General features: G+C 40.8%; 1 pseudogene; it reads left to right on the forward strand.

Annotated features, from left to right (window-relative positions):
* Positions 1–12665: 12665 nt before the first annotated feature.
* Positions 12666–12784, forward strand: LOC129239813 (5S ribosomal RNA; annotated as a pseudogene).
* The last annotated feature ends 1089 nt before the right edge of the window (positions 12785–13873 follow it).

The raw sequence follows: 13873 nt of genomic DNA on the forward strand, positions 1-13873 counted from the left end.
GTTCGGAATAGGCTTAAAACTGTAGGTCTCTCCATTTGTTGAACAACATCAAAACACACACCACAAATAGGAAGAGGAGCTCGGCGTCAATTATTTATTTATTTATTTAACTGCATGTGCTGTATTTAATGAGCTGTGATAAAACTTCTTTTACAATAGGTAAATATATTTTAAGTTAACTACCCTGCATGAACAAAAAGTTTTTCATTGATTTGATTGTGTCCCTAAAATGGCTGTTCCACTGGAATATTTCCAGCCACTATGCCATACCCTGCCAGACTCCGAAATGCAGAAAGTTTTTTATGAGGAAAGTTTTCATGCTGTTTACAACCTCTTCCCATCTCTCGACCAATTTGTTGATGCCGTTCCACCAAAAATCACCTGGTCTGATGTGAAAGAAGTTATTAAGCCAGTTTTTAAGGAGCTCTTTACTACCCTTAATATGGTTTGATAGGGAGCGGAAAAGATGGTAATCGGTCGGTGCAAGGTCCAGAGAATATGGCGGATGCTGAGAGACTACCCATTCGAGCTCTTGGAGTGCGGCTTTGACGAAGTGTGCAGCATGAAACTTGGTGATGTCGTGAAGGAGTATGATTTGACTATGTCGATCAGGTCTTTTAAGTCGAATGGCCTCATCCCCGCGGTATAGCTGGGCAATGTGGAGCGCCTTGTTGACCGTGGCATTCTTTTCGAGCATTTTCCGGTGCACTACATATCTTGATCTTCTTTGCGTGAAGATCCGGCTTGACTCTCGGCTTTGATGTATCTCCTGGAGGCACCCGCTCCTTTCCTTTCTTCATTGTCTCTACTTCTCTGGTTATGCATTATTAGCAAAGTTTTAACAAAACTTAATAGAGGTGGGGTAAAAGCGCTGGCGTACGTTGAAGATGTGGTGTTAATGGCGTCAGGACTGTGTCCTAATACGATCAGTTTGATCATCCAAAGGGCGCTAGGCGAGCCTAACTCTTGGGCCGCAGGCTGTGGCCTAGGTTTACACCCGCATAAAACAGAGCTTATGCTTTTACCAACCAAAGTTGGTACCTTCTAACTTTTACCCTACCAAATATTAACGGACACACTCTCTCACTATCAACCCACGCAAAGTACTTACGGTCATGCTAGTCTATTATTGCGATAAACTCAGCTAATCTCGGTGAGAACTGACTACATCGTCCCGACGGTAACATTCAATAGGAATTTTGCCACTCTCTTTCCATCTAAAGAAGAATGGAATAAGGGATTTTCTCTAAACAACTTCGACACTACAGTCTATACGGATGGAAGTAAAATCGGCTGCGGTGTTGGAGCTGGTATATATTCTCACAGACTTAAACTTGAGAAATCTGTGCGTCTCCCTAATACCAGCAGTGTCTTCCAGGTGGAAGTACTAACAATTGGGGAAGCCTGTAGGCTACAAATCGCAGATTTCTCTTTTAAGGGCAATATCGCTATTCATTCGGATAGCCAAGCTGCAATCTAGGCACTGGATTCAGGTACAACAACCTCTATGGTGGTGGAACAAAGCAGGAATAGCCTCACCATCTTGAGTGAAAACCATAAAGTTGCCTTAATCTGGATCCCGGGACATAGGAATATTGAAGGTAACGAAAAAGCTGATGAACTGGCAAAAGGGGGATCTGCCATGAATAACGCTCTTGCAGAATCGGTATTCACATCATTATGTGCAGTCAAGAGTACAATTTCCCAAAAATACCTCCGAATCGCGGATTGTAGGTGGAAAGACCAGACGAAATGCAAAATTAGCAAGACTTTATGGCCCACCTACAACCTCAAGCAATCGTCGACATTAATAAACATGAAACGACGGGACGTCTGCAGACTAATGGCAGTCATAACTGGCTTTTGGTCTACTTATTGTCACAATTGCAAACAACCGGACAAAAAGGAGACAATCTTCTATTTCTTCTGTGAATGCCCTGCCCTATGGAGGGACAGAATGTTAACCCTGGGCCGATCGCTGTTCGAGACTCTCGAACAACTGTCTGGCTTAAACGTCAACAACCTAATAAGGTTCTAAAACCGCACAGACTGGATATAGTCATGCCGTAAATAACCGTTAACAACGAGGATGTGGCAACAAAATAGTTTAATTAATAGTTTAACTTTGAGGATGAACAAAAACTAAAATTGTGGGGCGCGAGGGTGTGAAGGAAGCTCAGAAAGCGATCCCTGCATTCCGATTTATATGAAAACTCATATGATTTACTTTAATAATGTAATATTTTGCTTAAGGGCAAGACATCTAACTAGTTTTGAATATCAGAGAAATATGTAAAGGCAATAAAATGCAAATTTTAGGAAGGTCTCCACGTTGCATCTGCCTCTTTAGTAATTATTTCCCATGAAATTTTGCACCCTTTACGTTTCCTAAGAGTGATGCTGAAGGGTAGAATCGGGCTAAAACAGGTGTTAACAACAATTTATCGAGTTTATTCTGCTTGAAAAATTGCTTTCTGAACAGAAATTCGCAAACACGAACAAATACAAGAATTTGAGAAAATCCAAGCAGAAATGCATTGTATGCGTGGCATGCAACAAGAATTGGACACTTTGGGGAAAACTGCAATTCGGCTTATACGAAATAGCCTTATATTTGCGTGAAGGTGTGAGATGCTTGATATGCATGAGCTGAGTATGTTTGTATGTGTGTACACATGAATGGAAATGTCATGTTTCATGCAATTTTTGGAAGATTTCTGCAAAATTTTAGGCTATGCGGCTTGGTACACACCAAGAGCCAGTCACTCTTCATTGTTCTCTTGATGCTTTGGCTTTGCTCTTAGACATTATTGAACACTGAAAGGGGTTAGCTTTGATGCAGTTGGGTGACTGACAGCGTTGAAAATCCAGCTTACCTGCCCATCTGCTTACCTGCCCACCTGCTTACCTGACCATAAGATGAATGAATGCACCCAGTCTGCATGCAAACACAACTGTCTGATTCAGAAATGCACGTCATGCTTCGAAGATATGTAATTTATGCATTGGTGTAATTTTTCATTTTGACACGCACGCACTTGTTTACTCGTTCAATTGTTCGTCTATTGATTCAATTAGCAACCTATTTCAAGGCGTATGGACTTGTGCTTGCATATATGCAGATATGTGGACATATTTCCAGAGGCGTTGTGCTGCCAAGGTCGTCGTGAAGGAATTTTAACGTTGACTTGTCTGGAAAAAGGGACTTTTCATTATCTTTAGTGAATTTGAAGCTCGATAGCGTATTAGATTAATAATAATAATAATTAAGTTTTTGTAGCGTGTCCAACGATCGACACTTCAATCTTAAAGTTCTTTCTATAACCGAGATGTTCCCTGCCTCAGGCTGGAAATTGGTTTAAAGTCTTCATTTTTCTTTTTGAATAACCTTTCTAGCAAATAAAAAAAAGTCATTTTGAGTGATGGAAATTCTTATTCTGGCACTCCATTTTTTTTTAAGAAGGCAATATGATGGTAATGGTAATGGTAATGGTTGTACGGGTTACGCTAAGGCCTTTGCGCACTGCGACCAGATCGATGTATTGTGCGCCCCTAATTACTTAAGGGGTAACACCACTGTAGAAATTTCAAAAAATTGATTTTTTTTTATAAGCTTAAAAAATTCTTTGAACCTTTTAAAATACAGAACAAAAAGTTTATACGTTACCGAAGTCTATTTCATAAATATTTTAAGCTTTTAACCAAGCGTTAGTGACTGCTACCTAACGACTTCTCCAAATTTCCAAACTTCAAACGCGTTTTTCTCAAAACACGTTTTCTGAAATTGGCACGCAGCATAACTCAAACAATTTTAAATATTTTTAATCAGGTTTTTCACTACGTCTGTATAATAACGTTCTTAAGAGAAGAGCGTAGGGGATTTTCGATAGATTAATTTAAACGATTGTTATAATTATTTAAGTGCCGTTTTTTTAGTCCAAAATAGAGTTTTTTCCTTCAAATGCTTGCTAATTCCACAAAAATAAATATTTTTTAAATCCCCTACGTGTTTCTCTAGCTATTCTTATCTAGATTAAGAAAAAAAATGTTTCTTTGTTCCAGATTAAAATTTGCACCCTCTGTGCTGCGTGCCGCGGAGCTCCTTCAAGAGAAACCACATTACAAAAATGTCTCCAATGCCGCCATTCTGTAAAATTTTTCGATCAAACTTTGTAGTTTTGTATTTTAGTATATAAGTAATAACTTCGCAAATCAGAGTGATTGTTTCCCCTTTCCTTCTATACAAAAAAATTCTTTAAAAATCGTGTTTATTTTACGCGTGTACAGTGGTGTTACCCCTTAATTATAATTATTTATTATGCCGAAGAATCGAACCAGCTTCTTAAGAGGGAGCAATTGTAGGTCTTCCTCCTCTAGTAGGCACGCGTCCAGGACTCTGTGTCTCCTGTGGCCTAATGCCTCACAGTTGGTGATTAAGTGTTCCATAGACTCCTCTCATCTCAGCAGAACCTGCATGATCTTGTGCTAGATACCCCTATTGTGTTAAAGTATTTATTACAGGCAAAGTGACCTGTAAGTGCTCCACAGAGTAATGCGAGGCCCTTTTTATCTAGGCTTAGAGCAGATTTTGCTCTGTTGGCATTGAAGTTCAAAAACTTTTTGGAGTGATTAAGGGCGCTTGTGGCGTTCCAGTATTTCCTGATTTTACTTTGGATCCATGTTTTGGTTTCCTGTTTTATATTAATTTTGTTAAAGCCGAAAAATGTAGTTCGCCCAATAAATAGCTTCTGCCCCTTTTTTGGCATAAAAGTATACCTTCTCGTTTCCTTCGTGTCACTCATGTCCTGGTACCCAAATCGGTGAGACCTGATTATGGATGGCCAGTTTGTTGAGTGCATTATTACACTCAAGGCAAAATGATAGGAACATCATCAAGGTGCCGTCGCACCAGTGGTATGTGAGGCTGAATTTCACCCAGGCACCGTGACAACATTTCATCTAGGTGGAGCCGCGCTTATGTCTATTGACACAACAGGGATCAGGGCGTTCAGGTTTCTCCTTTGTAAGAATTTAAAACTTGGGAAAATGTGATTTGTAAGCCTTTTTGTGTATCTGAGTTGTTCATTAGGTGTTTGATTTTACTTATTTATTTGTATTATTTGCAACTGACTACCCGAACCGCATCACCGTCCTGGCAACGCTCGATATACGAAACGCCTTTAACAGTCTACGATGGACAGACATTATAAAGGCACTACGAGAAAGGTTTCGAATACCTGCACACTTGCTAAAGATTCTCCAGAGCTACCGCGAACTGCTGTACGACACATCAGATGGTCAGAAAAAAAAACGATAAGGTCTGGCGCTGCTCAAGGATCTATTCTCGGCCCCTATCTCTGGAATATGAGCTACGATGAAATATTGAGCATAGAAATGACAGAAGATACATATTTAGTGGGATGCGCGGACGATATAGTGGCGGTCATACCAGCTCGGGACACTGAGGACGCTAAAGGGAAGCTGTACGAAGTCAGGATAAGCCGCAAATGTGGCTTGAGGACCACGGCCTGGCACTCGCCAAACATAAAACCGAAGTCATCCTTATGACACGAGGTCACATGCCACTCGAGGTCAGCATGCAAATAGGCGGCACGTCCTTAGTGACCCAAAAAGTAGTAAAATATTTAGGTATTCATCTTGACTGCTGGCTTTCTTTCTGGGCCCAGATACGGCATGCGGCTACCAAAGCAGCAAAGGTCACGGATATGCTAAGTAGATTAACGGCAAATATCGGTGGGCCAACAAAGTATGGAAGTAAGGAAGTATGGGGAATTGTGCTAAACTGCAAAGCCAAGCGCAAAGCACTGGAGGCTGTGCAACGAACAGCGGCACTCAGAGTTGCCTCACTCTACCGCACTGTCTCAGGTGCTGCAATTTTCGTGATCAGCGGTCAGATACCCATTGATCTCATGGTCCGGGAACGAATGGATGCGTGGGACTCCAAGGAGAAACACGTCATCACTAGCTTCCCAGAACGGAGACGCCAAACCATGTTGCGATGGCAAAGCCGATGGGACACTGTACCGAGTGGCAGATGGACGGCGAAACTTATTCCATCAATTGACAAATGGGTACAAAGGAGCTTCGGAGAAGTGAACTACTTCTTAATTCAGTTCATCTCGGGTCACGGACACTTCCAGAGTTACCTATCCCGTATGGGCAAGGTAACCGATTCCAAGTGCCTATACTGCGAAGCACCGAGCGATGACGCTGAACACACATTTTTTAGTTGTGACAGATGGCTCGCGGAAACAAATGCTCTGAGGGAGCAGATTGGCGACATCACACCGAGCAACATAATCAGCAAAATGCTCGAACGTGGGGACAGCTGGAACTCGATAAAGAAATACATCGAGAACGTATCACGCAAGAAAAAAAGATTGACCTCGACACAGTGCAACAAAGTGAATCCTCACAGATAGAGACACAAGAAGACGAGCCTATAGCATGAAAACTGGCTACAAATATGGTGGTCCCAGACGTGGGTGAATAGAATTGATCCTTTATGGATGCCGTTCTGGGCCCTCCCGAAGTAATATAGACAGCAGTGCTGGGAGGGGTGTCTCCCCAGAAGGAGAGGAGGGATCGTTTTAGTAGCCACACCACACAAGGCAGTAGACGACGGTCGCTGTAAGTGCGAAGGCATTTTGAACCCTACCTCACACACAAAAAAAAAAAACTGAATATTGTTATGTGGACGCAAAAGCCCTGAAGGTCGTAGCACAAATCTGCACCTTTTCATTTCTTCAGATACACTGAATGATACACTTTTAAATAAAATTAGAGTGATTTTGCAACTAAAACTATTGTACATTTTTTTATGGAATTATTCATAAAACTTTGTCCAAGAAGTGCGTGAAGAAGGGCTCCATTTAAATTCTTATCCAAACATTCGGGTCGTAAGGTCATTAAGTCTTAATGGGTTTGATTATTTTTCCTCTCCTTGATTGGCATGATAACCGCTTACGCGATTTAACAAGACGGCTTCTTTAAAATTTTGGGGCATGCCTAAGGATGCCATCTAGCCAAAATCCGTATCGAATAGTTACTTATTGTGGATACATGCCCTTCTCTATTCTTCTTCTTCTTCTTCTTCTTAATTGGCGCGATAACCGCTTTCACCAGCGATAACCGCGCACCAGTCGTTTCTTTCTCGTGCAAACCGGTGCCAGTTGGACACACCAAGTGAAGCCAAGTCCTTCTCCATCTGATCTGCCCAACACAGAGTAGGCCTTTCTCTTCTTCTGCTACCACCAGCTGGTACCACATCGAATACTTTCAAAGCCGGAGCGTTTGCATCCATTCGGACGACATGACCCAGTCAACGAAGCCGCTGGATCTTTATTTGCTGCGCTAGTCTATGTCATCTTAAAGCTCATACAGCTCATCGTTCCATCGCCTGCGATAATCGCCGTTGCTGACGTGCAAAGGTCCAAAAATCTTGCGCAGAATCTTTCTCTCAAACACTGCAAGCGACGCTTCATCGTCCAAGCTTCCGCGCCGCACGCTAGGACGGACATGTTGGCAGCCTTGTAGAGTGTTATTTTTGTTCGGCGCGAGATAACTTTACTACTTATTTGCCTACTTAGTCCAAAGTATCACTTGCTGGGAAGAGAGATTTTCCGGGTTTGGGTACATACGTAAATTATGACATGAAATTTCTCTTAATTTCTCATGTACTCCACTGTGCGCCTTCCATTTATTGTGCGCCTGTGGAATCTATTCATGCTGATTAGGTCTTGAGTGGCGTATCATTGCCTACTAATATTCTGGAACCCGGTTTTGTGTTCCAACCTGTCCAAGCTGAATAGAGCTTGGTTGAAAAATCGATGCTTTCTACTTCTTGTTTTGCGGCAAAAGCAAAGACGGAGCTAAGTACAATTGCTTCTGCCACTTTTCAGGTGGTTATTGTCCTTAAAGGGTTTTTGTTGGTGTTGAGTTTACGCATTGTTTCATTGCTGTTGCCTGTTGTCTGTTGCTGGTTATGCTGCTGGTGCTGCTTGGTATTAGCACTTAAATGCTTTTTCAACAATACGCTAGCTTTTCGCTTTCTGTTCCTTTCCTTGTTGGTCTTGCTACGTTGTTGGCGTAGTTTTTGTTACTTGCACCGCCAGTGCCGCTTACCTTCATTGCTTGTTCTAGGTACACGTGACCAAGTTTGACATTTTAATGCACGTTTCAGGTTTGCAAAGGCCAAGAGTAGCAGCACTTTTTTATTGCCGCTTGTTTGTAAGCACAAATGCATGTTTGTATGTATTCCTGTTAAGGTTGTGTACTCGTATGTTTGAGCTAGCACTGGAGTGGTATTCCATTTCAGCAATGCATCCTCATACAAATAAACGCATACATACATACATACACGCATGTACACATTTGTTCCTCGCCGCCTCGTGTTTGTGTTTGCGAATTTGCGTTGGACATTTGTGCCAAAGTGTTGATGCAAAGGTAGGTCATACTTGTGTTCTTGTGCGTGTGTGTGTTGCCAGTTGAATTTGCTTACTTGATACATCTCTGGAATGGAATTTTGTTGTATTGATTGCACTTAGGCTCTGCATAAAACGTTTAAGTTCCGTAAGACCACATATGCAGCCCGTTTCAGCTATTAAAGAGTAAGAGAAGACTTTTATCAGAACGAACCAAAAAATTTATGTATGAACAATTAAAGCTGTGTGAATATGTTGACAAAACTTCCTTTTGTTCCGGAATTAGCTTTAGCTTGGAATTTTAAACCTTTCATTTCAATTTACAATTTTGATCACATGAAAAATATTTATATTCATCTACGCGGGGACTAAAGAAGTGCAGTCAATTTCTGATATTTTATATGTTTTTCAAAAACACAAAAGTATTTTTTATTTACTAAAACTCTTATGGTGTTTCATTCGTGAAAATGTATAATTATTGATGAATGATCCGCCACTTACGCGGAAGGAAATTCACCAAGCAATTTTTTGCAGATTTTGGCGTCAACTTAAGGCTGCGAAAACTTTCAATGAATTTCAAACTGCGTAACAAACAAATCCAGTGCTATATTTTAGTGATATCAAAGATTCCAGACTGGATATTTTTTGGTGTTGAACGAGCCTCAGGCCGAACGTCTAAAATATTCTGCCAGTGAGATAAACGGGTGAAGGCAAAATTTTACATATATCCACGAACGACACCAGAAATGAGAGCTAGTTAATTGGTTTGGATAAAGTGGGGAGTGTCGCAAATATTGTGGATACACAGGGTTTGATTGAAAAGTAATGAGCCTTAGTTTTTTTAAGCAGTTTTATTAAACCTTTTGGCTTATACAACTAATATTCTTCAAAATAGGACCCTTGAGCGTCAATACACCGCTGGTAGCGGGTCCTTCTCCTGCAGGAAACATGTTTTAAACTCATCCGCCGGAATCGCGTTCAATTCGGCTGTCACAGTTTTTTGGATCGCCTCGATGGAGTCGAAACGCCTCGCGTTCAGCTTTCTTTTCAGGCGCGGGAAAAAGAAGAAGACCGAAGGGGACAGGTCTGGGCTGTAGGGAGGGTGGGGAAGCACCGAAACCCCCATCTTGGCCATTGCAGAAGTGCAGAGGAAGGTGGTATGCGCCGGCGCATTGTCGTGATGAAGGGTCCAAATGTTGACGAGGTCGGGCCGAACCCGGGCGACGCGGTTTTTCAGCCGAAGGAGCACTTCTTTGTAAAATACCGCGTTTACAGTGCTTCCTGGAGGTACAAACTCCTTGTGGGCGATGCCGCGAGAGTCGAAAAAGATGATCAGCGTGGTTTTGATCTTGGATTTCGACATGCGGGCCTTCTTGGGTCGTGGCGACTGGCTCGTGGGCCATTTTACCTGGGCACTGGACAGAGATTGGTCCCCGTAAGCCTACTTGAGTAGCCCAATGGTTACGGTACTCGTTTTGTTTAGCTTTACGCAAAATTTGATCGTGTAACGTTGCTCCAACGATCGCTGCATTTTCCCCACTGCAAAATCCTAACACATTTTTAAAACAGCTTTCAGGCGCGGAGCGATGTTGCCTGCACCGTTGTTGCCAGCGAATTGGGACAGGTTTCTTGTGGAAGGAGAAGGTCCAACGATTATTTTCCTTCACCAACCCTTCGGTTGATCGCTTGGCAGACGCTCCTCGCGGAAAGGCTCATTACTTTTCAATCAAACCCTGTAATTACAGTATACAAGGTGAAGTCCTGAGCTAAAACAGAAACGACAGAAGTTTTGTTCTGATAACTTCGAGTTTATTTATTCAAAATAGTCCCCTCTAGCCTCGATGCACTGTTTTGCGCGATCTAAAAGCCTTTCGAAAGGGTGTTGCAGGCCATTGACCTGAGTGTCCAAAGGATGTCGGAACAAACATTTCGGATGGCCTCTACGGACGCAAAACGTTTTCCTTTCATGACCAAATGAAATGTCCCAAATAGGTAGAAGTCACAAGGAGCCTTATCAGGCGAACACGGTGAGTGATTGATGGTTAAAACTCGATTTCTAGTTAAAAATCAATCACAAGAACGGATCGTTGAGATGGTGCATTATCATGCAATAAGGCCACCTTCGCGGTATGCAGGGCGAATTCGACGAATGAGGTAGAAAATTGCATTGACGTTTGTTGGCACGAACTCCTGGTGGAAAATTCCCTTGGAATCGTAAAAGCAAATGAGCATCGATTTCTTTTTTTGACTTCTCCAAACGCGATTTTTTGGGTGGTGGCTTGTCTGGGGCGTTCCCTTCGGAATTTTGACGTTTAGTTTTAGGTTAATGTTGGAAACACCCCGTTTCATCACCAGTTACAATGTTGTTAAGGAAGTTATCGTCTTTTCTCGCCTCTTTAATCAGGTCTTTCGAATGTTGAAATCTGAGCAATTTTGGGTCCTCAGTTAACTTGTGAGAAAGAAACGTGCACAGACCTTTTGTAAGCCCAAACGATCAGCTAAAGCGCGATAGATCGATATTTTGGAGATATTCAACTCCAATTCCAAAAACTTCAACGATGATTTCGATTCATTTTTGATAAATTTACAAACAATTTCGATGGAGTTTTCGGTGATTACTGTACTGGGCGGCCCGTATATTCTTTGTCATTTATGACCTCACAACCATCTCTGAAACGTGTAAACCAGTCATGAACTCTGGCACGAGATAGGCAATTATCACCACAAACTCTTTTCATCAATTCAAATGTTTCGGTAAACGTTCTACGGATTTTAAAACCATATTTGATATTAGCTCTTTGTTCGAGACTCAGTTTTGTATCCATGACACAGACATACTGACACTTTAGACGCAATAACTTCGCTTCCACTGAAATGAATGTCACCAAGTTTTCACTCTAAGTCAGCTAGGGATACAGCTTCCAACGCACTAACTCATTAAAAAGATGGCGTTACCAAAAACATTTTTATGATGCCAGTCTCGTTTATTTTGGAGTTCACCTTGTGCATACTTAGAATTTCTACTTAAAATTTCTGTTGGTTACACAGCTTTATAACTTATTAAATTATACCATAAAGTACAAGCTTGAAGTTGATCCATTATTTGTTAACATGGTGAAAATAAGTGAGAATTCGTCTTTGTTATTCGACTAAGTTATTCAACTATGAGCGAATTTGATAGAATCAGCGTCACATGAAGTGTGTCTATACAAAAAATTAGATTCTTTGGTGGAATACGAAAAAAATCAACCAATGACACTTCGTTGCCGTCTAAAAAATCTCTGATTGGACGAATGTGTGAATACATGCGAAATGATCATGCAGAATTCGCCTGCCGATTCCTCAATTGACGTGGCAGTTTTGTTTTCCACCATTCACAAACGCTTAACAAGAGAGCACTCACAATCTTTATTCACCACGCCATTGTAAAAAACTGACACTCATATTACCTAAATTCTGCTCCCTCTCCTTCTTCTTCTCACTCAACATCGAATAATATTATGCAAAGGAAATGTGTACCTTAAAATACTTTTTACTAACTATTTTTGAATAAATATTAGTATTGAATTATCCACTTCTATTTTACTAACAACAAAGTAACTTAAATATATTATATATTTTTTCTTTCACGGTGTTGTGCATTTTCTTCATACAACAAATGCAAATCTTTTTTAAGTTTTGAAATATTACAGCTTCTTTGGCGGAGCACGTAAACTTTATTAGAACCTTAGGCAAAGTAATCGTTTTGAGGCAAGTCATATCACGTCAAAATCTTGAGATATTTATTAGGGAAATTTTAGTATCCTGACCTATAGTTCGTTTACGCTTATAATTGGAAATATTTGCCTAAGCGCTGTTCACTCATAAAATAAAAATAAGAAATATTACTTAGTATTGGTTATAGAAGAACCCTTCCAGTATTACTACTTTCATTCTTACCTCAATGAGGCAGTAGAGAAAAATGAATGAATCTGACGATCAGTGTATGTAAATGTTGGTGTTGTTTTTAACGGTATTAAGTTACTTCAAACTAATGCTGATGTAAAACCTGCTCGACCTACCGACGCCAATATTCGCATGATTTATGCTTCCGATTTCTGGTGATTACACTCTTAGTACTCATTCTCTTCGTACTGCCGCTAATGCCACCATATGCTGTGATATGTTGATATTGCAGTTGAAGTTGTTAGCGTTAATGCACAAACATATACTACTATGGTTCTCAATGACCATACCACGCTGAAGACATCGGTTATCGGCCGATCATCGCAATTAAGCAGCGTCGGGTGCGGTTAGTACTTGGATGGGGGACCGCTTGGGAACACCGCGTGTTGTTGCCCTATAATAATTGTACCCGCTGATACTGCTGTTGAAATTGCTTTTAGTGTTAATGCAAAGACATATACTGCTATGGCTAGAGCCAATAACAATACAAATTTGCACTTTGTTCTTGTTTCTAACGTTTGTAATTTACCTAGTAATGCTTCTTCTGTTAAACATCAGTTAAGCTGCTGCTAATACAATAATGTTAGATGATATACGAATAAAAGTTTCAAACTGACGTGTACATACGTAACAAGTTTTCAGTCCAAGCGTCCCCATAATGTACCGGGTGATTTTTTAGCTATTATCTTTTTAAACAGTTGGTTTAAACATCTGACGCACGTTTCGTGTTTTGTTTCACTGTCAAGCATCTTCAGTTTGGTCTATAATTTAACCATGAATCGTCTTACAAACGAACAATGCTTACAAATCATTGAATTTTATTATAAAAATTCATGTTCTTTTAAGAAAGTTTAAGATCCATTTTTTATCGAAAAATTGTGTTCAGCGACGAAGCTCATTTTTTTTATCAATGGGTACGTAAATAAGCAGAATTGTCGATTTTGGAGTGAAGATCAGCCAAAAGAATTGCAAGAGCTACCAATGTATACAGAAAAGGTCACAGTTTGGTGCGGTTTATGGGCTGGAGGTAGCGTTGGACCGTACTTCTTCAAAGATTCTGCGAATCGTAACGTAACTGTGAATGGTGAGCGCTACCATGAAAGGATATACAACTTTTTTTTGCCCAAAATGCCAGAGCTTGACTTGCATGGCATGAGGTTTCATCAAGACGGTGCCACATGCCACACAGCACGCGTAACAATGGACTTGTTGAGAGGCGAGTTCGCTGAACATTTTATTTCACGTTCGGGACCTGTCAATTGGCCACCCAGATCGTGCGATATAACGCCTTTAGATTATTTTTTGTGGGGTTGTGTTAAAGCTCATGTCTATTCAGACAAGTCTGCTTCAATTAACGCATTGGAAGACAACATTAAAGCATTTACGTGTGTGTTTTTGAAAAACTTTCCTATAGCTCTTAAAACATCACCCTTTATAATGAAAAAAATCGATTTTGAGCCGAAAAACAAAGTTGCCAATAAATC

Source organism: Anastrepha obliqua, chromosome 2 (genome assembly GCF_027943255.1).
Source record: "Anastrepha obliqua isolate idAnaObli1 chromosome 2, idAnaObli1_1.0, whole genome shotgun sequence".
Lineage (NCBI taxonomy): Eukaryota > Metazoa > Arthropoda > Insecta > Diptera > Tephritidae > Anastrepha > Anastrepha obliqua.